This window comes from Onthophagus taurus, chromosome 1 (genome assembly GCF_036711975.1).
Source record: "Onthophagus taurus isolate NC chromosome 1, IU_Otau_3.0, whole genome shotgun sequence".
NCBI lineage: Eukaryota > Metazoa > Arthropoda > Insecta > Coleoptera > Scarabaeidae > Onthophagus > Onthophagus taurus.
This window is the reverse complement of record NC_091966.1, coordinates 5,715,351-5,741,566: the sequence shown is the minus strand read 5'-3', so window position 1 is coordinate 5,741,566 and position 26,216 is coordinate 5,715,351. Positions and strand designations below refer to the sequence as shown.

Here is a 26,216-nt window from a genome sequence, read left to right as displayed (position 1 = left end):
TATATTTCCATAGAAACCAGGGCGTACCTACTTACTTTGTCCCACATAAAATGTAACATGTCTAAATGTTTTAGCTCAATAAAGATATACAATTATCTAACGCTGAATAACAAATAAAATTATACTAACATTAGCAATAGAACTAACACTAGACCTAGAACTAGAAACATTCCGTTTAGCCGTACTTCTTTTAAGACGGCGGAGTAGCGCTAGTTAGCATAAAATATCACTAGGTTGCATATTTTATTGAACTAAAACTAGAACTAACACTAGACCTAGAACTAGAAAGTATCTAGAATGTTTCTAGTTCTAGCTCTAGTGTTAGTTCTAGTTTTACACTAGCATTGCAACTATGTAGAATTAACACTATACCTAGAACTAGAATCATTTGGGTTTAGCCGTGCGCCTTTAAAGACGGCTAAACCCGAATGATTCTAGTTGTACGTATAGTGTTAGTTCTAGTTTTACATTAGCACCATCACTAGAACTAACACAAGACCTAGAACTAGAATCATTCCGGTTTAGCCGTCTTAAGAGAAGTGGTGGTAAACCCGAATGTTTCTAGTTATAGGTCTAGTGTTAGTTCTAGTTTTACACTAGCACTATCACTAGAACTAACACAAAACCTAGAACTAGAATCATTCCGGGTTTAGCCGTCTTGAGAGACGTGCGGCTAAATCCGAATGTTTCTAGTTCTCGCTCTAGTGTTAGTTTTAATTTTGCACTAGTACTATCACCAGAACTAACAAAAGACCTTGAACTAGAATCATTCCGGGTTTAGCCGTCTTGAGAGACGTGCGGCTAAACCCGAATGTTTCTAGTTCTCGATGTAGTGATAGTTCTAGTTTTACACTAGCACTATCATTAGAACTAACACATGGTCTATAACTAGAATCATTCGGGTTTAGCCGTTTTGAGAGACGTGCGGCTAAATCCGAATGTTTCTAGTTCTCGGTCTAGTGTTAGTTTTAATTTTGCACTAGTACTATCACCAGAACTAACACAAGACCTTAAACTAGAATCATTCCGGGTTTAGCCGTCTTGAGAGACGTGCGGCTAAACCCGAATGTTTCTAGTTCTCGATGTAGTGTTAGTTCTAGTTTTGCACTAGCACTATCATTAGAACTAACACAAGGTCTATAACCAGAATCATTCGGGTTTAGCCGTTTTGAGAGACGTGCCGCTAAATCCGAATGTTTCCAGTTCTCGGTCTAGTGTTAGTTCTAGTTTTGCACTAGCACTATCATTAGAACTAATACAAGGTCTATAACCAGAATCATTCGGGTTTAGCCGTTTTGAGAGACGTGCGGCTAAATCCGAATGTTTCTAGTTCTCGGTCTAGTGTTAGTTTTAATTTTGCACTAGTACTATCACCAGAACTAACACAAGACCTTGAACTAGAATCATTCCGGTTTAGCCGTCTTGAGAGACGAGCGGCTAAACCCGAATATTTCTAGTTCTAGGTCTAGTGTTAGTTCTAGTGATAGTGTAAAACGTTAGCTCTTAACATAATTAATAAGTTAAGAACGTCACATTTTCCAAGCAAAACTTTTCTTTTGCAAAACTACTCAATGCCTATACTATTAAGCTATGTTGTAGTTTATGTGGGACAGTACAAGTGCATAGTAGTTTCGTAACTATGGTTACTGCATACATATATTGCGAGTTAAACGAAGTTCCCAGTACATTTTTAATGCCTTTTTTTATTTTAATTAATCTAATTTTTATTATGGTTCCTTTGTAGGGAATCTCATAAGATTAATATCTTCTGACAAGTTTCCAAAGCACCGAGTTAAGATGTAGTTCCATGTACTTAAAGTTCCCCGCATACATCACCCTTTTAGTGATATTATAGAACGGGGAAATCAATATTAATTCCTCGAGGGAAAAGCAAACACTTTCATTTTCATCAAAGTTTTATGGAACAAAAATTCCTCAATAATTTTCAGAACAATTTAGAGAATATTATCGTAAACTTTACTAAATTTAAATAATCAAATCTATTCGCCAAGATTTTAAATATTTTTATAACAAATGTAAGCAGCAAAGTAAATGGTTGATAACTATTTTTATTAGCTATTCTCCCACAATCTCTAGCAAAGTCAAATAGGGTTGGAAAAAATCTTAAATTTAATATGAAATATTGATAAAACTACTAATAAATATGATAATACTTATGTCAACAAATCCCAAGTGCTAACACTAATAAAAATTGTTCTATATTGCCTATGCCATAGAAAATGTGACTCACACCGTCCATCTTAACACATTCATACTCTAGATTGTTAATAAAATTATGGTTTTATTTTGGACAAGTGTAAAGGAGATACACCATCATCTCTTAATAATACTACCAAAGCTTCTCAATTAATAATTACCCACAGATAGACAGGATTTTTCAGAAAATCGTTCTTTTACTAATTAACCCATCTGCTCTTCTATTTTCTTGCTATTAAACCTACTCCTGGTTGTTCTGTGCCGTCATCCTTCTTGTGACGTTTGAGTGATCTTCCTACTGGAAGCTTGGTTCCTGATCTTTGTGTTTTTGCCCATTTAGCGCTTTGTGTCAGGCTCATCCTATCAACGTGGTTCCTCCATTGCCAGACGATAGTTAGCTGAATCATTGCTAAAGACGTCTTGCACTCCCAGATCTCAGAATTATGGCCACATTTCGTACTATGTCTCGGATTGTAATGCTTAGGCAGCCTAATATTCTTACTGCGTTATTTACCTGATCTTGTCCATTATAAGATTAAACAAACATGGACTAAGACTGTCACTTCGCTCTATGGTACCATATTTGATACACTTAAGTGATGATTTGTAAGGAGTATTTGCATGATGACTTTGTGAAGTCTTAGTTCGAGTCGAACGAATTAATGATGTGGTGTGTGCTGCATATCTTATTTGGACGTGATGTCCAAATCATACTGCATCAAAATTATGTTACAGCTACTTTTGCTTTTTCTTCTAGTTTCTCTCAAAAACTTTCCAGAATTACCGTCACTTAAGCTAGAAACACCTTTCTTGAAGGGTAAGCAGCGTTGATTGAAGTTTGATCAGTGACGTTTAGGTAATAGACTGGGATTTAGTTGCTCATATTATTGGATCCATCGTTATTACTTTGGGTGCAGAGTCTTTGGACGATCTTGCTTTGCATTCTGCACCGCTATTAATTTCACAAACTACTTGTTTTGGCTGCAAAGTTATATGTCCATAACATAGCAGAAGATACCATACTTGCATGCTACGAATTTAATGTTGCTCAGTGAAGTGCGGAATACAGGCTAATATGGACAACTTGTGGTAGATTCTATTCGAGTTAGAAAAGACTTAGTGGAGGATGATGATGATATTTTGATATATATTTTTCAAGAAGCAGTAAGAGATTGAAATAGAGAAAGTTAGAAAGTTTTGTTGCAAATTGATACATCCCTTGAAGAAGTGACCTGTTGTAAATGATTTTAATAGATCAGGGATTCTAATTCTGTGTTTGTACAGCAGATTTTCTAATCCAAATGCTTTAAGGTTGGGTTTAACTTTAATCGATCCGGTGATCCCAAGAAAGAACCAAATCCAGCACTATCTGGCCACATAAGATCAATGGCCGGATGTCAAAGGGTTTATATTTTAAAGATTTTCTGGTTTCCTATTATTAACTTTAACTTTTCTTCTTAAGCAAAGTGACACTTGCCGACATTGTTTATAATTACCAAGATACAAATATGAGACTGAATAAACACTGTTTCATATAATGCTTTTATCTTACAAGCACAGATTCTTCAATCATTTGGTAGGTACTATCTAGGCTGTATTCACGATGTTTACTCGATTTTAAAACGATATATTGATTCGTAAATTTATAACAGCACTTTGTTATAAAGTTATATTAAATTAATTGAATTAAATTTAATTTTATTAAATTTGTATATTTTTATAGAAAATATAACAAAATATATTAAAGCGATCTAGAGCTAAAGCAATTGAACTTTCTAAAAGTAAATCTAAAATACTTTTATATATGCAACTATTATGTTTGGTTAGAATACAAGAAAAGACTTTTATTGAAACACGCTTTGCTGAATAAAATCTCCCCAGTATTGGGAAAGTAAGTATATTTAAAGTTGAAATTCAAACAGAGTTACGTTTCAATGTAAATTCCAATATACCTATATCATACTAGTCCCTAGACAGGTTTCATCTTATTTCTCTCATCCCTCCAGCTTCCAACTTCCCTACTACAACAACAGTTAAACTATATTGTTGAAGATGCACACAACACCTAAAGGTACAATTAAACCATTTGCGTATCGGTTGCAAATATATAAACCAGTTGTAGCAATTTAGGTCGTTTAACTATCGCCGTCATCTCCAATTAGGTTTCATCCCTAGAGGATAGAAATGGAACGATTCCCTGGCACAGAACTGTATTATATTTACCATTCAGACACTCACACACACGAACAAGTCACTGGCCTAACCATTCGAAAGCCCAAAATAGTAGCCAACAACCTATTTATCGACCCGGTTAATGTCGCCACCAAAAATCTCAAAGTTCTTTTTTTGTTATCATTTTTTATTCCCACTTAAAAACGAAAAAAAGTAATCCATAAGTATACTTTGAATCTGTGTATGAATGTATTTTTGACGGCGAGATTAAATTCCAGTGGTGGGGTGTCATCAAGATGAAGAAGCCGAAAGATGTGGCGATGAAAGTTGGAAATATATCAACGCTAATTTATAGATATTAATCGAGGTGAATTTTTCACGCGAGTGAAAAGATGTTTTTGAGAGACGATTTCGTTGGCGTGCCTGGAAAATAGCGAGTCGGAGTTTATAAATATTCGATAGGTTAAGGCGGAGCGTGTTTTTCGGTTGTTAAAACCGAAAAGAGTTACTAATTGGTGGGGTTGTTCGTGTATAAGATTAATTCGGCCTTTTTTTGTCACTAATTTATTGACACTGGGAGGTAAGACTTTTTTCTAATCTACATCAAAAAGGAGATAAATGATGTCTAATTATGGTGATTCTAAAACATGCGTATAATAGAAAGTGCAAGATCCTTAATCATCAATTTTTTGATCATTACTAACGCGTTTATTTGCATTTGGCTCAGAGCTAGACATGTTTTCGCTCACAATGGTGTATTTTGGCACTATTCCACTTACTCCTAGTGGCCCATTATTAAAACCAGCAAGCTATTATTTATTTCTCCCACTTTAGGTTTTACTTTACCTTCGGATCCGTGACATGCGCCGCGAGTGGATATTTTTTGGATGGACCGCGTTTTAATTTTAGGCTCATTTAAATTACCGAATGCGCAACATTAATGGAACGGCATGCTAAAAATAAGAGAGCCGGACATATTTCGGAAATGACTCGTGCATATCTGCCCGATCATCGGCGGTCGTAATTGATTTACACTTCAAGGTGACGGCATCGTTGTCGGCGAGAGAATTTATTTTCGGTGCCAGATGCAACTGTGCCCAATGCGAAGGTGGTAGTGAGTGAGATTTCCTACTTAACGCACGTTATTACCGTAGTAAATAAGTATTATTTTTTGGAACGATATCAATCGGATCCGAATAATATTTAATTAATCTAATAAAATAATAAATTTTTCCTCCACTTGTTTCATTACTCCGAAAATGATGGTCAATAAAAAAAAAGATAAAATTACATGGAGTAACTTTGATTAATTAAGTTCACGTTCACCATCTGGCTTAATTTCAGTTTATTACTTAACGATTTTTTTTAATCCCACATCAGGTGAGTTACGAAGATAAACATTAAAAAAAAAACTTGGATTCGTAGAAATTGATGATTAATTCAAAATATGCTCCAAAAAAATAGTGTTTGAAAGCCCGTTCGCGACCTTGGGAAATGTACGATTTGTAAACAGATTTGTGTACAGTAGATTCGGCCGTTGGCTAACATTGTGTTACAACCAGTCGAGCTCCTTCGCGTTTTACCACGTCCGGGGGTCCTATAAATAGTGCCTAAAATAAATCGAATTCGTTTATTTACATTGTTCGCGGCTACTGTTGCAGAAGTGGGCCATAAGGCTCACGGACGCGACCGGCATCACTTCTCTGTAGCATAAATAGAATAAGAATTGTGGAAAAATTGTTGACTGTTTTTAGTTTCTATATTAATTGGAATAATGATATTAAATGTTATGCAAATACGATAATAATGTAAAAATGGTTGTTTAAATATGTATAAAAAGGTGTTTATTTGAAATTGTGGTCAAGGTCACTTGTAACCGAAGTTATAGATTATCAAGGTCGAGAATATTTACATTCAATACCCTAAAATGTTATTTAGAAATGTACAGGGTGGGCAAATTGGGTGTTATTATAGGCTATCTCAGAAACTATAAGAGATACGAAAAAAGTAGGTGCCATGTCCCGGTCTCTTTTTTCGATACTAACCCAATCCTGCAAACACCAAACCTCTATCTTCTTTTGTTTTTAAGTTATAGCCAAAAAGTCAAATTTTCGTGATTTCAAAAAATGCTCATATTTCGTCTATTTTTGAAATTAGAGAAATGGGGTTGATACGTTCTTAAGACACTTTTTTAAGTAGAATATACTGCCGTTAAAAAATTTTAAAAATATTTGATGATTTTTGAGGTACAACACAAAGTTGTGTTTTTTTAAATACAAACTATAGTAGATTATGGTGTTACTGAAAAGAGCATATTTGTAGCTTTCCAATGATGTATTTGGGGAAAATAAGCGTTATTTTTTAATTCTAAAATATTAAAGATTAATATTCAAAATTTTAATTATAGTAGGCGAGGAAAGCATTAAATGCCACTTAGTTACTATAGTAACGTGAGTTTACTGATCATTTTATTCATGAATTTTTCGAAACGAGTTTCCCGCTTAAAAATTCCTCATTATCTTTAAATACATAAAGCGATAAAATTAAAAAATGATTCTTTGAAAATAATAGATAAGGCTCCATATACCATATAAACATCGTTTCAATGGAAAGTCCGCTGCCCAGTTTATGATCCCTAATCTTCCTCTATCTCACCCAATTTCAAAAGAAAAGGTTGCTAATATGAAAAAACTTCTAAATCTCCTGGTTGGGGAAAACAGGGACGATACTACCGAAGATTTCATTCATTGATACCCAACTGTTCTAACCTTACAACCAGTAAGTTTAGTAGAAGAAGATCTAGAAGAAGTCTGTGACTGTTTAGTTCCTGAAGTTGTTGTTCATATTTAATTATTCATTAATTAATATGTTTCTTGTATTTTTAATAAACAAACTTTATCTACAAATCATTTTTTATTGGTGAACAAAGTAAGGGATAAGATACTGAGAAATTTAAATCAACTCTTCAAAGTTTTTATTCATTGGTACAAAACCAACTTTATCCTGCATAATGGTACAAGGGCAACTTTCTGTCATATTCGTGCAAAACCATATAGCATTTAGGTAGTAATTACTGTCCGAACCCGCCTACTATAATCAAAATTTTGAACTTTAGCGCTTACTATTTTGGAATTGAAAATTAACGCTTATTTTCCGCAAATACACCATACATGCGATACATCATTGGAAAGCTAAAAATATGCTCTTTTCATTAACATCATAATCAAGTATAGTTTGTATTTAAAAAAATACAACTTTGTGTTGTATCTCAAATATTCTGCTTGGCCTATCTCCTCTGCATTTGCATATAGAGAAAGTGGCTAGAACAACCATTTACAGATTTAAGCAATATGCTCAAAACTGTTCCGACAAGTCTTACCAATGGGCTGCGGAAGACATTATAAGCACTGATACTGTGCTATCAATGCCGTCAGATTTGGCGGTATCACTATCAGTGATTAATGCTCGATACCAGATTGTACTGCCTGAACGGCAGTCCTGGATCGAAAATGAAAATTCTCTGGTTCGGGCAGACATTTGCTTGTACACAGATGGATCAAAAACGCCTGAAGGGGTAGGAGCAGGAGTATACTGCCAGACACCTCGAATTAAGCAAGCCTACAGCCTGGGTACGTACTGTACTGTATTCCAGGCGGAAGTATTTGCTATTGACATAGGTGCTAAAATCCTTCTTGAAAGAGGGGTGAAGAATATGACAGTACGAATCTTCTCAGACAGTCAAGCCGCTCTCCAGGCGCTGCAAGCCGTGAAAACGGTGTCGGCTCTGGTTAATGATTGTAAGAGAACATTAAACAGACTGAGTTGTGATAACAGAGTCTCTCTGATCTGGGTCCCGGGTCACTCTGGTGTTGCTGGCAATGAAGCGGCAGATAAGCTAGCACGAGATGGCAGCGCTGAAGCGTTTGTGGAACCGGAACCAGCAGTTGGTGTATCATTTGCGATGGCCAAATATAGGATTGGACTGTGGGCTGAAGAGAGACTTCGCCTACTGTGGACCAGTTCTCCTGGAATGAGACATGCTAAGGTGTTAATTAACATCGCCACTGTCAAACCCGGGAATATTTTAGGACTTGCCCGTAGTAGCATAAAAGTTCTAATGGGTGTTTTTACTGGGCACTGCCAATTAAAAGCACACCTCAACTTGTTGGGTTTAGCCGACGATGTTGAATGCCGACTATGTGCGGAGGAAGCAGAGACGGTTGAGCATGTTTTATACCACTGCCCTGCCGTTAACCGTATCAGATTCTCGATTTTTGGGTCGCAGTTTATCTCCTCAAAAGATCTGAATGACCTTTCGCCGAGCAAGGTATTAATGTTCGTTAAGAGCATTGGACTGCACGGTGAAATTTGATAACGATATCTATCGGGGTACAATAGATCCTTAGGGTCGCGGTGCAAGGTTGGTTGGTCCGCCTACCCGATATGTATTCTATGTAATGTAAATGTAATGTATCTCAAAAATCATCAAATATTTTTAAAATTTTTCAACGGCAGTATATTCTACTTAAAAAAGTGTCTTAAGAACGTGTCAACCCCATTTCTCTAATTTCAAAAATAAACGAAATATGAGCATTTTTTGAAATCACGAAAATTTGACTTTTTGGCTATAACTTAAAAACAAAAGAAGATAGAGCTTTGGTGTTTGCGGGATTGGGTTAGTCTCGAAAAAAGAGACCGGGTCATGGCACCTACTTTTTTCGTATCTCTTATAGTTTCTGAGATAGCCTGTAATAACACCCAAATTTGCCCACCCTGTACATAAAAACTTATTTAAACAATTATTTGCAATTTATGTGTAAAACTGATTTACTAAGTTTTGTTCATAAATCCATAACCATTTTTTTTAAGAAATGGGGTTGGGGATGAATTATCTTTTTCTCCATTAACTTCTTCTCCATTAACTTCTTTTCCATTCACTTCTTCTACATTAACTTCTTCTCCATTAACTTCTTCCCCATTTACTTCTTCTCCTTTTTCCTCTGTAAAATCTTCTTTTATGTACTCGTGTTTTCTTGATTTTCAATACTTTTATTTTGAACGTCTAGTTTAAAAATGACCTCTAGCAACTTCGATTTGTTTCGTTTCTTTACAACCTTCACAAAAAATTTCTGAATGTTCATAATCGATGTTATGGCGCTTTAACAAATCTCTCGTGTTTGTCTTTGATTGTGCAAGTCGTTTATGCCAACCTTGAACGGTATCTACAGTGATTTCTACATTTGCTCTACAGGGTGATTCTCAACCTATACGCATAAACTTGGAAAGTTATTCCTCATGATAAACAATGACGCATAGATGAAAAAAATTGTAGTAAAAGTTTTTTAATTTCCTAGATTTCTGCTATATTATCGGCGACATCTAGATAATCTGTTTCCTGGAAGCCTGGCCACAGTGATCGCCCGAGCTGATTTTTACTTTTCGGGACACTTAAAAAGCATAGTGTACTCCACGGAAATTAATATTGAGCAAATATCTTAAAATGGGGTGAAATTATGCTTAAATCGAAACATACATCTGACAATATCATGTCCGAGGCGCCCAATTCAAAGATATGTAAAAAGACCGTATGGCACATTCTCACCATAGGAGGCACAATTTCGCCTCATTTTACGGTATTGCAAAATCACGTACATGCTGCTGCCCAGACAATCTGTCAACACCCTGGTTTAGGCTGTGCTAGTGGGAGATCGTAGATTCGGGGAGCTCAATTGATAAAAAATATGCGAAATAACTTCAAACACTTGCTGTAATGTTATTTTAAAATGTTCTATGTATTCTGGATTTGAAAGTACATATCACAGATATCTATGAAACACAAAATTCTTTACTACAAATTTTTTCGCTATTAGACATTATTCCTCATGAGGAGGAAATCCCCAAGTTTATGCGTATACACTGAGAGAAATAGATTGTACGAATCGTATTATAGAAAAAATATTATACATGCAGCAATTCATTGTATTATATTCATTATAGTTATTGTACTGAATACAATCTCGTCTCGCTGTCACTATTCGTAGTAAACGTATTATACCTTATACTATATTTTTAGTGCATAGTACAATCCATAGCTTTGTTCGTTGGGACTGCACTACTTGCACTTACTTGCACTAAGCAGTTTAGTGCAGATGTTGTGTGTTCGTTGGGGATAGTGCAGTTGCCCTCATACTGTTCGTTGGGCCATGTGCAGTGCAATTTAGTGCAGCCGGTGCAAGTTAGTGCAGATTTTGTTGCACCTGCTTTCGATTAAGTTCAATAAGTGCAGTTTAATGCAGTGTAACTAAAATGGCGGAATATTTGAAAGCGTGTTTTGTAATAATTAATATTAAATATTAAGAAATAAAACCTTATAATAATTAATATTTGTTGTATTAGAGAACACAGTATGTTCAATCCCAGTAGAGGCAGTAGAAAACTACCCCTACTTTTTTGGAATAATTTAAAATCTACCCTGCCGATTTTGGCTTCATTAAATACACTTATAGTACATTTAAAAATATTAATTATGTGTTTTTTCTCATCTAGGGGTGGCTGGGGTTAACTACCCTCACCACCCCAAATTTCTTTTCAAGTACTGCTTATCGATTTTGGTGCAATTTTGGTAGCATGTGATTTCTTTATACGTTAAGTAGTACTTTTGAAAGAACTAATAAGGGTTAGTAGTTTGGGGTAGAAAATATATTTCGCCAATAATTGAAAAAAATAAAAAATAATAATAATTGATGAATCGCTACTAAAAAAACATTCTGCAATGATTTCATTTTCCACGAGTATTTCACTGACAATCTCCTGTTCGTCCATTTCAAATATTATACACTTTTTTTTATAAAAATCTGTTCGTTTCGACCACGGTTTATACACTTTTCTGACCTGCACTAAGTTGACATGACATTGCACTGACTTACACTTCATTGCACTATGACGTCATACGAGTGCCATGTCGTGCAGAGTAGTGCAGTCCCAACGAACAAAGCTCATTTCTCTCAGTGTACGTTGAGAATCCCCCCGTATATCCAAAATCTACATGTTCAAATTTCATTCGATACAGCCATTCCATCTCTTAATGCTATCGCAACAACTATGTTATCTTTAGTAAATTTACATATTTTTTCATCTGATATCATTTTATATCCTTTCGACAATGCAATTCCCAAAAAAAATAGACCTACCTTCAAACCTGGTACATACAAAACATTTTTGAAATCTACCATTTCCCAATTCTTTCCATTGAATGCAATTTTTTGCGATGTGACCTTGCTTTTTCAATTTCTCTAATCCATAATATGCCATGAGCAAAAGAAGAAGCTGGCCGAATACTGGTAAAGTGCTCAACACTATTATGACTTGAGCAACGTTAAATTGAACCACTGAAGTGGTTGGTAGATAGTATTGTTTCGACAAAATTATATCTTCATTCTCGCTGTAAACTCGATACCCCACATTTGTCAGTTGGAAGGATTGGCGTAGCTGTTTCAAAGGGTATATGAGCTTGATGCTTGTATTGGTCTTATACAATCAACTACACAATGCATGGATTTTCCAATTTTCCAACGACGTTGGAAATATATTGGAGATCCAAATATTGCAAAAACTTAGCTTTGAAGTATGATGGTCGAAAACATTGTGATTCAAAACCACACGAATTAGCTGATATGACACCCTGGTCTTTCAACGACTTGCATTTCGTTACTCTTGGCGTTCTAGCAGGAAATGCCGAAGTTTCCACAAAGAAAAGCCATATTTATATGAATGATGAAACATTTAAATCATCAACATCTCATCTCACATGGCTCGTTATTAATGCAAAATTAATTGAATGGGATAAAGCGTGCTGGCAAAATTACATCTGCTGAATTTTCGTTGTCACTGTGTTACCCAATTCGATGCCACTTCCTGAAAAAAGTCCTCTTGAACCTGACTCAATCATCAAGCAAAACTGTTAGCTGCGTAAACGATTTGGAGTAGATGCAGCATGCTGGAGTTGTGAAAATCATATTAGGTAGCAAATTTCGTTGTTCTTCGCGTTGAATCAGCAAATATGAATTCAATAAAGTAGAGTGTTGCTCTACTACAGAGCAGAAAATTTGGAATTGTGAATAAAGGAAGATGAACTATTTTAATTTCGACGGAAAGCGTCGTTTTTTAAAAAATGGCAAGCAATGCGAAAGCTGCAATGAAGGATGCAAGCAGCTAGCCAAAAAAAGTTTCATTATTTTTTAATTTAAATGATTTTTTATTGCAGCTTTTTACTCCCTCTTTCCAATGATATATTTATATCAACATTTTGTCAGTAACGTTTTTAAATAAAATAAAATGCGTTTACGTCACTTGTAATTATACGTATTTAGCGTGTGCGTAAAGGTTGGTCGAGCTATTATTAATTTGCAGTAATAATGTAGATAATGATTTCGCCATTATAAATTTCTGGCTTAACTTTGCATATTTTACCTAAAATTTCTTTTTATTGTGACAGTCTTTATAGTAGCTAACGATTTTTATTGAAAAATTCATTCGTGTTTTATAGTTACTAATTATAATATAAATTTTAAAAGCATTACATCTAAAAGTTAAATTGAAAAAGAAAAGAATTATAATAATCGATTTCAACATCCGTTTAAATCTACCTACAAGTTCTTATAGTTGATGAGAATCATAAATTGCAAGCTACTTAGAGGTCGAACGTACTCGTTGTGTTAGATGGCTCATGTATAATGTAACAAGGCTCCAATGGTAGGTATGAACCTTATTATTACGAGTAATTAGTTCTATTATAATGCATTTGTTCGGAATTGCGCACCTGCGTTCTTACCACGTATTGGCGAATGTTTAATGGATACAGAAGTCGTGTGAACTTGGAAGTAGTACAAGAAGTCTTCTTTGTTTGCCAAACTAGAAATTTATAATCAAGTTTGCTAACTATGAAAGGAATGGGAATGTAGAATGAGATGTTTCTCGTAACTTTTTGGCAATTCTAAACTGAGTATCGCGACAATGTTCATACATTTTATTTTATACATTGTAATGAAGCCGATTTAAATCACCTGACGGAAATATTTTAATACTCTTTACTTGGCGTATTAGTTATGTTTAAAACAGGTGTTTACAACGATTTATTACGTCACTGTAGTACAGAAGACATTTATTATGTTTCCAAAATTTCGTAAACTTTTTTGGAACAAACTAGTAGTTACAAATAACTTTAGAAGCATCAAAAATGTGACAGGTGTTATTATTATTAGCATGTAACTGACCTTCCTCACCTCATCACTTGCGGTTTACTAAAAATATTTTCGGTAAATTGAAGGACATTTATTATTAACATCGCATAATCATACAGTTGGTTAATCGTGTTTTACGTGGGTAAGTATTACGTTTGAGTGGAAAAATTTTAGATCATCTCGATGTTATTTTCACAAATATTTTATATCTCCATCTCTTTCACATCCAATAACAGACCAATAGTAGCTATCTTCACAAAAATACATCACCTTTGTTTACAACTGTCATTCCGATCCGTTTCAATTTAAAAAGGTCCAAAAACAACATATAAATCACGTTTACAACCGAAAACGTCTTCTGTTTACCAACAACAGGTTACGCCGGTCGGGGATTGCTATTTTTAGTACAAAACAAGGGTCGAGTATGACGGTGTAGGCTTAAAAATTGCGGGGGTGTGTCGTTTTACGAGTTACCGAAGCCTTCCTTACGGTTGGCGGTGGTAGATATTGCAAAAAGCCCATTCGCCCACATTAAACCCGAGTCTCAAACGAAACAAGATGGTAGAGGAAAGCGTGGGTAGCACGAAGCGTCTAAATTATAACGCTAAGATGTACACCTGTAACTTAAAACTACCTGTCTTGGGTTAAATCTTTTCTTCAAGTATCTATAATTTATTAATGCAAAGTTAGCAGCATGTATAGTATTTTGATCATAACTACAAAACTTCTTAATTGATTTCGATAAACAGTATTTTAATCGAAATCATATGATAGTTGATGTCCAGTTATCGAGATTGCATTTCAAAACTTTTTCGTCAACTTTCTACAGCTACAACTTGCAAGGTAGTCAGTTTGGTAGAAGTAAAAGTTTTGCAAACAAGTGATGAAACGATTGAAAAAAAAGTTTTACTAAAAGAACGAAAAATTTTAACTGTGCCAAACTAAATATAAGACATAATCTTGCATCCTAGACAGCATTTCCTGTATTATTTGATGATGACATTGCCCATGCTGATTGAAATTCGATCTTTTTTAGGTTTTATTCTATTTAAGTGGCTATTCAGCTCGTTCTAAATGATACATTTACTGCGAAATTTTCAAAGATACAATCAACATTTTAGTATGTAGCGAAACAAATTTACCTCAATATACAGATACTCATTTCAAGAAGAGCACAACCATGACGAATACAGTTTATCATGTTTTGGTTCTAAACAATTTATAAAAGGCAAACCAATAAGGTGGAAGTACAAGTTCTGACATACCAGACATGGATGATACGTAGAGAGTTCAATTACCATTACATCTGAAAAATTTTAAGATTTTCGGCGAGTATTGTTATGCAATTTGCACAATGCTTTCAGAAAGATTTTCCATTCATTTTTTTCATTACTTCTCTTATCTTTACTTCGGCACTTTTTTTACTTCGATTCCCTTACTAGAAGAATTACAGCTTATACAGATGTAATGAACGAAAATCGAGTAGGAAAGAATTGCTTTTATCGCACTCTTCTAGTTCAAAGGCAATAGAACGTGGAATGTTTTAATTTGCTACTTTTGTATATAAGAGGTAAAAAATGGTACTTTCCATTAATTGATCATTGTCTTGATATGATAGCTCAAAATGCTTGAGAACTATCGACTTGGATGTGGTAAAAAAGACCATTTACTGTTTAGACTTAGACAGTCAGAAACATACAAGAAAACAACTAAACGAGGTCCTAAACAGTCTGCAAACCTGTGCGCGCAGACTCTCGATATGATCGAAACATGAAAAATGAAACTTTATTTGTTATAAATAGGAAATAGCTTTGCATTTGAAATACACTGGGTGGGTTGAGTAAAAAAGTAGTACATGCTAATGTACGAAGAAAAAGAATTTACTCATAGCAAATACTTTCGGAACTACGCCTTAAGTGTTGCTTCGACTTAAGTGTCCGTAAAGTCATGGTGCACATCAAATGTGAAATCTTCACTAAATAAAATGAAAACTCTCCAAGTTTTCATAGTATGATGTACAAAGGTGCTGAAAACCTCGTCTCTATCTTGAATACGAACGTAAACACCTCCAAGGGGAACGTGTAGTGATCTGATGCATGATAAAATGACAGTCCACTTTTCTTTGCGGAGCAGATTGTGACGCCAAACAAATATCTCGACATGTTAGAATTGTACCCAGTGCCATAATTTGTAAAAGATGAAATCTTTCATTATGATGGCAACATTGTTCGTGAATTTCTGGATACAACATTCCCCCAACGGTGGATAGGTAGGGGTTCTGTCAAGCTATAACCACCATAATCCCAGGATGTGACGCTATTAGACTTTTACTTGTGGGGCTATGTGAAGCAACATCTTTACAGCGAAAGTATTGACGATATTAATCATCTAAAATGGAGAATCGACAACATTATTCACTTTATTACACCCGACGTCCTTAACCGTGTGTAGGAAGAACCTGATTATTGTTTAGATGTTCATACGGCAACAAACTGAGGCCACATCGAACTGCATTGAGTAAGTATGCAACTAGGAGAGTTTTTCTTTTATTTGGTTGACAATTTCATATTTCTATTTTACTTGGTAGCTTTCCTGTAATCGGTCAAAAGTGCACCATAACTTTATGGACACACTGCATTGTTTTTAAAATTACCTTACATTTGTATAATGTGATTTTAGTTTGAAGTTTTCTATTGGAACCTGTAGTAATATATTTTATCTACAACTATTGAATTATCTATTCGTTATACAATTGATTTTTGACGGGTAATGACACTCATTACCCATGACAGACAAAGTGTTGAATAATGAGGCCATTATTCCACACTTCTGACACTGCCTACTAATCAAAAAATAAAATATTAACAGAAATGACAGCTTTCTTATATTGAGGTTATGTCTGAAATGTCTATCAAGTTTATTCGTTTTTTTGATTTTTTTTTCAAAATTAAATAGTTGTAGATAAAGTATAGTATTCAACTTGCGTATAATGGATGTTACCCACTCAGATTACAACACTCGCTCGCTTCGCTCGCTCGTGTTGCAACTTCTTCTTCGTGGGTAACAGCCGCCATTATACGCTTGTTGAATAATATACTATTACCACCGTCTTTGAAATGGACGGCATGATTTTTGATGTTGTAATGTTTAGTATTGTTTAGTAGTATAGCATAGGTAAGGTTATTGTATATTTCTATTAAACTAAACATTATAATATAGAACTAGCAGTAGACCTATAATGGACAACGAAGGAAGTAACATCACAAAGTCAAGTTCAAAAAATACTTAGTTTGTCAAGTTGTTCAAGACGTTGAAAGAAAAATGTATATGTGCGATTTGAAAAAATGAAAATGACGTCAGAAGGGCCTTTAGGCAACCCTGAAAAAAAATCTGCTCATGTGTAACCTGTGCCCCCCTTTTCACCAAAAAAGTTTAGTTGAAACTTTTTTCGATTCGAGTTTTGGTTTTCGAGATATAAGCATGTCATTTTAAATGGAACAGCCTGTATTTGTAATCTCAAGTCTAGTTTTAGCTGTTCTGCAAAAATGTGGGTTTATGATGCAAATGGATTTAGTTATATGGATTTAATACAAACAAGTAAACAATAAAAAGAATTGATTTCATTTTCAACATGATATACTACACAGAGTAATTCATATTCGAGCCTCACCATTGGGATCTCAGAAACCATAAGAGATACAAAAATGATTAAATGGGGCAAAGTTGCGTATCTTGGAGTTTATCATTTTTCAACAAAGTTTTTGGATCTAGCCGTTTTAGTTTTTAAAATATGACCGAAAAACAAAAAAATTACTTTTTTGTTTTTTGTCTATAACTTCTTTATTTTTCGTTTTTTCGTAAATCTGAAAAAACATTCTGAAGGCAACTTTTTATGAAAAATGTCACAACTAGAAATTTTCTCCGACGTTTCGTTTTCGTGAAACTATCATCAGGTTCATTTTTTTTTTTTTTGAATAATTCCATGTTTTTTTAAATGAAATACATTGTGTGACATATCATTGAAATCAGAATTAATTGTGCTATTTTTTGGTGTGAAAATCAAATATGGCGGTCATAAGAAAAAATAAACCTGATGATAATTTCACAAAAACGAAACGTCGGAGAAAATTTCTAGTTGCGTCACGACATTTTTCATAAAAAGTTGCCTTAAGAATGTTTTTTCAGATTCACGATGAAATGAAATATAAAGAAATTATACGTTTAAATTATTACGTTTAAATTATTACGTTTAAATTATTACGAAAATTTTCTTTTTGAATCTGAAGCAAAAGGACATCAGGAATATGATGCCGTTGAAATTAGATCAATTAGAAACCCCGAACAAGCCGAAAGTTACGAATGTTTGAAGAAAATCGGTTTTTCCGGAAAATAGGAAATGATTAGGAACATTTTCTGTTACAATTTAAAGCAAGAGGCGACCGAGGAATACGATGTTGTTGAAATGAGATGGATTAGAAACCCCGACCCGAATCGGCCGAAATTTGCGAATGTTTGAAGAAAATCGATTTTCTCGGAATATAATGAATGGTTAGAAAATGTTCTTTTCGAATCTGGAGCAAGAAACGACCAGCAATGTAATGCCGTTGAAATGGGATCGATTAGAAACCCTGAACAGCCCGACATTTGCTTATGTTTGAAGAAAATCAATTTTTCCGGAATATAGGAAATGGTTAGGAAAATTTTCTTTTCGAATCTGAAGCAAGAGGCCACCAGGAATACAATGCCGTTGAAATTAGATCAATTAAAAACCCCGATCGAGCCGAATTTTGCGAAAGTTTGAAGAAAATCGATTTTCTTGGAATATAGGAAATGGTTAGGAAAATTTTCTTTTCGAATCTGAAGCAAGAGGCCACCAGGAATACAATGCCGTTGAAATTAGATCGATTAAAAACCCCGAACGAGCCGAATTTTGCGAAAGTTTGAAGAAAATCGATTTTCCCGGATAATAAGAAATGGTTAGGAAAATTTTCTTTTCGAATCTGAAGCAAGAGGCCACCAGGAATACAATGCCGTTGAAATTAGATCGATTAAAAACCCCGAACGAGCCGAATTTTGCGAAAGTGTGAAGAAAATCGATTTTCCCGGAAAATAAGAAATGGTTAGGAAAATTTTCTTTTCGAATCTGAAATAAGAGGAGACCATGAATACGATGCCGTTGAAATTAGATCGATTGAATACCCCGATCACGCATTTTTTTCAGTTTAAAATCTATGGCTGAAATCTATGGCCAACTTCACACGCGTAGAAATTATAGGCAAAAACCGAAAAAGTCGTTTTTCAGCCATATTTTAAAAACTACAACGGCTGGATTCAAAAACTTAGTTGAAAAATGATGAGATTTAAGATACGCAACGTTGCTCCCATTTAACCATTTCTGTATCTCTTCTTGTTTCTGAGATCCCAATGGTGGGGGTCGAATTTGAATTACCCTGTATAATATAATTGTTGTTAAGATCATATAATTTTCTTTTTCTTATTTCCTATGCGATTTTACGCTTCTCATCTATTCACGGACATGATCAAACTGATTATTAATTCAGCTATAGGAGATAGTAAAACAAGTTTAATTTAATTTTGTTATTTTGTTTGATATACAAGTTTTCTTATAAAGTTGAGTAATTTTTGATGGAACTGTACTTATAGGATTGGCAAATACGAAACGCAGAGTTTCAGCGAAAAACAAATACCGCCCCGCAGTTTTGCAATAACGTGTACACCTTCGCGCACAACAATAATAAACTGAGGGGCACGAGCGTAGTTGTTTTTAACCGTTCGCCACCTATATATAAATCACTGGCTTCAATCCCGCATCTATGTCTTGCAGCACACCACGACCTGTCCCATTCCTGCTTGGGCGTTGCAAAACGGCGTCAGCCAGACGTGTAATCCCGTACGTCATACGGCCAAATAGGCGGGACAAGTTTCGAAATAGGTTATATAGTCGCAATCGTCCCCTATATACTCTATTCTCTTCTCTTCTCTTCCCCCGCTCTTTCGGTTCAGCTCTTTAGGAACCACGCCGATCGAGTGGATCTGGCGGCACGAGATGCACTTGACTTGATTAGTTTTAATATTAATAGTCCCGTTCATGTTCTATTATATGCTATTCTTGGCACCGACGATCCAACAATACCGCGTTCATCAAGCCTGTTATAAATGATAGGGATATTTTTCAAAGATGTTCATATTATAAATTATTCACAAATATCTGGGGGAAAATGAAATAACAAACATTTCTTGTTACGTGTGTTTTAATAAAGAGAACGTTTTATTTAACGCATATGGAATAGTAATTGTTGGCAAAGCAACGAACGAACAAACGCACTACTCCCTCGCTAGTCGCAAAACAACAATCGTATAACGTGCCGAGAGGCGAACGATTTGCGTAAAAATAGTTCCACAGCGGCCCCTAGGAATCAGCCAAACGAGCGCAGCTCCCTAACGGACGCCTATGTTTTGTGCCGGCGCCGTCACTGCCTACCGTCATGGTAGTAGACCCGGCAGGTGATGTGGGCGGAAAATTTCTGCGCGGAAAACCTGCGCCAAACTCAATCTCATCTTTCTCTTGAAAGAAGATTTCTAGATGCTTTTAACCCATTTTTCACAAAGTCATCCATTTTTTCCATTTATTTTTCCAATGAATTGAATAGAAGAAATACTCAATAATACCACATAAATTATTCTAATCTAAACTTTTTAACTGTTATTTGCACGTTGTTTGCAATAAATTTCCTATGTATGTAACTAGCTTTGTAGTTGAAAGAATAATTTAAAATAAAACAAATTAAATCGCTACTTATATTTAGAAACCCATTGAAAATAACCACCCGATAATAATTTATCACCAAAAAGTGTAACCCCCTATAACAAAATTTACGGCTAACAATATAAATTCGTGGGCACAGGTGCCAAGATCGAATCGGTTGTATTCCGGTTTATTAAAAGATTTTCGCGTACAATAAATTTTTCGAAGTTCAAGGGTATCGCCTCACTTGGCCGCTTGATATGAAACTTTTTTCCAAGGCATGCGATAATTTTGCAAAAATAGCTCACTGCCAAATGTTAACAATGAGTTATTGCGGCTTATTTCCAGAGGTTTAGAATAAAATTACACAAAAATCCAAAATTAAATTCTTATTACAAAAAAAAAATATTTTTTAATATTTACTTTTGGTAAATACAAAGTTTCCCACAATTCGAAACGACGTAATTAAGAATTTAGCGATTTAAGCACTCTCAAGAAAATCAATTCTTTTGCAACAAACTTTATAAAAGAGAGGGGAGACTTTAGTCGTCGTCTTCGGCAAACTAAGTAAAGCCAACTTTGCCACTTTTAGGGCGCTTTAAAGTTTGTAAAGGTTACATTACAAATTTTGGATGAGATTGCGTCATTGTATTTATTGACCGTTTCAAAATTTTCGAAAAAACTATTTTAAATCGTCATATATTTCTCTAATTTTGAAATTACCTATGTAAATGTAAAGCGCTTTGGGATTATATCAATTACAGCGTATTACATGGTACCAAGGGCTCTTTGAAACCAACTTAATCTCGCCGTGCACATTCATAATCGTAAACCGTAATCACCGTAGATATTAATCTATGCGTTCAAAGCCAGTGCTTGTTAATTATCGGCGAAGTGATTAGTGAAATGTCAAAATATGGTTCGAGGTGGAGGTTTCGAAGCACCTCTTCATTGTAAATCAAAGATATTGTGGGATTATATTACTGATCGAGTAAGAAATCAATATTTGAACTATATTGATATTAACAGAAATCAAGAAGAAAGGTAATCAAAATTATTAAGACTCATTATTTGTACGCGATTTAGTACGAGTTCCCTTTGATTTTTGAAAGTTGACTTAAATTTAGTTTTTTGAAGTAACAGAGAAGAAGCGACAATTAGTAACATGTATACAGTTATAGAAATTTACAAGTCAATATTGTCTCATCATTAATCGGTGAAAATTGCAAAATTCGAAAAAATAGTCGATTATTTCAAAAATTTATTTCCCAAAAACTAAAACCGATTTTTCAAAACAGCTTGTTGCATTAAAAAGAGGATACTTTAATTAATAATTGGCGATATTTCCACAAGGATCCTTCAAGAAATAAATTTTATAGCGAATTTTGAAAGTTATCGAAAAATTGCAACATCGAAAATTTTATCAAAACTTCAAATATTGTTTTCTCAAAAACTAAAAATTATTTTTCAAAAGGTGTTGGTTCATTTGAAACAGGACACTTTTATTAACATTTTGGGAAATTTTCATACTCATATTCTAAGAAATGGATTTTATACGAATTTTTAAAAGTTAATCGGCGAAAATTGGAAAATTCGAAAAAATTGTCGATCATTTCAAAAATTTATTTCTCAAAAACTAAAAACGATTTTTCAAAATGGCTTTTTGCATTAAAAAGAGGATACTTTAATTAATAATTGGCGATATTTCCACAAGAATCCTTCAAGAAATGAATTTTATAGCGAATTTAGAAAGTTATCGAAAAAATTGCAATATCGAAAATGTTATCAAAACTTCAAATATTGTTTTCTCAAAAACTAAAAGTTATTTTTCAAAACGGGTTGGTTCATTGGAAAGAGGACACTTTTATTAACATTTTGGGAAATTTTCATACTCATATTCCAATAAATCGATTTTATACGAATTTTTAAAACTTAATCGGCGAAAATTGTAAAATTCGAAAAAATTGTCGATTATTTCAAAAATTTATTTCCCAAAAACTAGAACCGATTTTTCAAAACAGCTCGTTGCATTAAAAAGAGGATACTTTAATTAATAATTGGCGATATTTCCACAAGAATCCTTCAAGAAATGAATTTTATAGCGAATTTAGAAAGTTATCGAAAAAATTGCAATATCGAAAATGTTATCAAAACTTCAAATATTGTTTTCTCAAAAACTAAAAGTTATTTTTCAAAACGGGTTGGTTCATTGGAAAGAGGACACTTTTATTAACACTTTATGAAATTTTCCTACTCATATTCCAGGATATGGATTTCATACGAATTTTTAAAACTTAATCGGCGAAAATTGCAAAATTCGAAAAAATTGTCGATCATTTCAAAAATTTATTTCTCAAAAACTAAAAACGATTTTTCAAAACGGCTTGTTGCATTAAAAAGAGGATACTTTAATTAATAATTGGTGATATTTCCACAAGGATCCTTCAAGAAATGAATTTTATAGCGAATTTAGAAAGTTATCGAAAAAATTGCAACATCGAAAATTTTATCAAAACTTCAAATATTGTTTTCTCAAAAACCAAAAGTTATTTTTCAAAACGTGTTGGTTCATTGGAAAGAAGACTCTTTTATTAACATTTTGGGAAATTTTCATACTCATATTCCAAGATATGGATTTTATACGAATTTTTAAAACTTAATCGGCGAAAATTGCAAAATTCGAAAAAATTGACAATCATTTCAAAAATTTATTTCTTACAAACTAAAAGCGATTTTTCAAAACGGCTTGTTGTATTAAAAAGAGGATACTTTAATTAATAATCGAAAGTAATGACAGCGACAGTTCTGTTAGTAATGAATGTGATGATGAATTACAAGCGAAGAGAAGAAAGCTAGACGAAACTCCAACAAGAGATTTTATATATTGTATTGGAATTGTTACAATGAGGTTGCTAATGACAAACCTGATATAAATAAAATTCTATTAAATGAAAAAAGTCTTATTGGGGTTGAACTTGATTATTATCTGCAGTGTCCAACACCTAAAAGAGATACTAATTCCTGTGAATGGTGGAGTACTAAGTAATAGGTTTTTAATATCCGGCCAAAGCCGGATATTTGGTACTATCCTTTCTAAGCATTCTTAAGCATTCTCGCGGATACCCAAAGATTTGCTCTCCAGATTTCTGGAAAATTTCAAAAAGACTTTCAAGACTTTCCAGAAAACTTAAGGTTTGTTAATAATATTCAGAAACTTCAATTTCCACCAAAGAATTCATAAAGATTGTCAAGGTTAATCACGGTGTTTGCAATCTTTTATCTAAGTACTACTATGAATATCTAAAAGTTTCTAAGCTTATCTAGAATTCTCTAAAATTTACAAAGAATTTTTAAGTATTCTCAAGGATATCTAGCACTTTAAACGGGTATTCATAAAGGCTTAGGGAAATTCACGGATATTAAATAATTTCCAGTAAATTTAAAAGGATTTCCAAAGTTATTCAAATATTTCCCAGAATAATCAGGTTTTTCTTTAAACATATCCAAATAATGCTTACAAATTTCTACAGAATTGCGAGATTTTCGTAATTATGATAACATAATGGTATTTCTAGATGATTAAAATTTGCAATGAAGTCCAAGAATATCTATAATAATTTCACTGATTACAATGATTCTTCAGAATAATTTATTTCCAACAATTTAGAAAAATTAAAGTAGATTTTCCAAGATTTTCAGACAACTTTAAATGTTTAAACATTTTCAAGGAGGTTACAAATATTTTCAAGGATTTATAGTGAGTTTGCAGACATTTCTAGATATTTTCCAGCGTTTCCAGAAGGATATTAGAAGAATCCATAACAAATATTAAGAATTTCTACATTTTTCAAGGACTATCCTGAGATATTCATTAAGATTTTCAGGAATGTTCAGGTGCTTCCATGAATATCCAGGTAATTTTAAAGAATTTTATGGGATTTAAAACAATAAAAAAAAAGATATAGACTTTTTAGGCCTTAGGACTCGTTATTTACATTCCAGTTAATGAAATAATTTAATACTTAATATTACCATTTATTTAGGGGCTACATAATTTCCATGGATATTGCAGGGATTACTGCGATTACGAAAGATTTGGGAGTCAAAAACAAAATTATTTGAAGAGAGGCATATTTCTATTAGAATTTTCATTTATTTCCAAATTATTTTCAATCATTTCCACAGAATTATGTTGATATAAAAGATATCAAGAGATTGGTAAGAAAATATTGATTTTCTTAGGTTATTCGAAACTGTTTAAGAATGTTCAATGATTTTCAAGGATATCCAAGGATTCACACCATTTCCAGAAATTTCCAGTATAATTCTAAAGGATTTTCATGAATTTCCAAACAATTTATAAGATTTTCCAAAAATACTCAGACTTTTAAAACATATTTAAGAAGTATAAGAACTTATAATTGTGCCCAGAAATTTATATAGAGTTTCTAGTAATTTTTAGCCCATTTTGTTAAGATTATTCAGAATTTTTTAGTATTTCAAGGTTATCTAATAATATCTAACAATTTTTGCTGATTACAATAATTATCCTGGAGGATCTAAGAATTTATTTCCAAGAATCCACAAAATTCATAGAAGATTTTCCAAATTTTTTAGAGAACTTATAAGATTTGCCAAAGATGTCCAGAAATTTTTAAACATTTTCAAGAACTTCTAAGAAGCTATAAAATTATCTAGGAATTTATCTCGTAATGTCTAGGATATTTTCAATGATTACTAAAGACGTATTAGAAGAATATCCAAAGGTTAGTAATTTTCATATCTTTCTCGATATTTCTGCATCTGACAGCAAAAGTCAATGAGAGCAATATTATTAACAATAAGATTAACTACAAAGTGTGTACTAAAAGGTTTTTGTGACATGTTTGGAATCCCGTGTGTTCCCATCAATTAATTAATTGGATATAGATCACATAATAACTTCTGTATACAGCATTGCCTAACTTCCTTTAAGATCGCGGTTTGATTCTGATACAAACCAGCGATTACACGAAGATTTCTCGCGTCCACTCTCACAAATCTTTGGACCTCTGCAAGTTTTTGGCGGTTTGAGGTTGAATATTTTTTTATAAATGATTTTGTATCTTTACCAAGATACGATTTTGCGGTAAATCGTCAAGGTCGCTTGCAAGCGAGGCGCTACATCTGATATATCCACACATTATCTTCAACTTTGGATGATACTAGGGCCTGTCCAGCAAGCGACCTCAGCGGTTTGAGGGTAAATGTTTCTTATAAGAGAGTTTGTATCTTCACAAAAATATATAAGGAACAAGTTTATTTCATATTACCGAGGTCGCTTGCGGCCGAGTAGCTGGATTTGATATGTCAACACAAAATGTTTTTTTAAGAGATTTTGTATCTTTATCAAGATATATATGAAACGCGAAGGCGCTGAATTTGCATTCTCAAGGTTATTCATCATTTTCAAGTGATCCCAAATTATTTTTAAAGATTTCCTCAGAACTACTCATGATTTTGGAGAATATCAAGGGATTATCTGCATATACTTAGCAGACAAGTTGACAAAATGTAAAAAAATGATTGTCAAGAATTATCAAAGATATCCAAAGATTCCCAGAAACAACTTGAGAGACCGTTGTGAGTATTAGTCATGGTATTGAGGTTGTGAATTTGATTTCCAATAAGAATGTAGAGATTAAATAAAAACATAATGGTTATTTAAACGAGTTGATTCAAGTGGGAGAATTTTTTTAATGACTTACCGAGTTTATTTTTAAATATCTTAATGTTAAGCACCTCAAATACCTTTTAATTTTAGAGAAGATGATTTGGCAACG

General features: G+C 33.6%; 1 protein-coding gene across 3 annotated transcripts in view; it reads right to left on the bottom strand.

Annotated features, from left to right (window-relative positions):
* Nucleotides 1-26,216, bottom strand: part of LOC111414767 (Myocardin-related transcription factor) — a 103,615-nt gene that overhangs the window by 39,748 nt on the left and 37,651 nt on the right. The gene's annotated exons all lie outside the window — the stretch shown is intronic.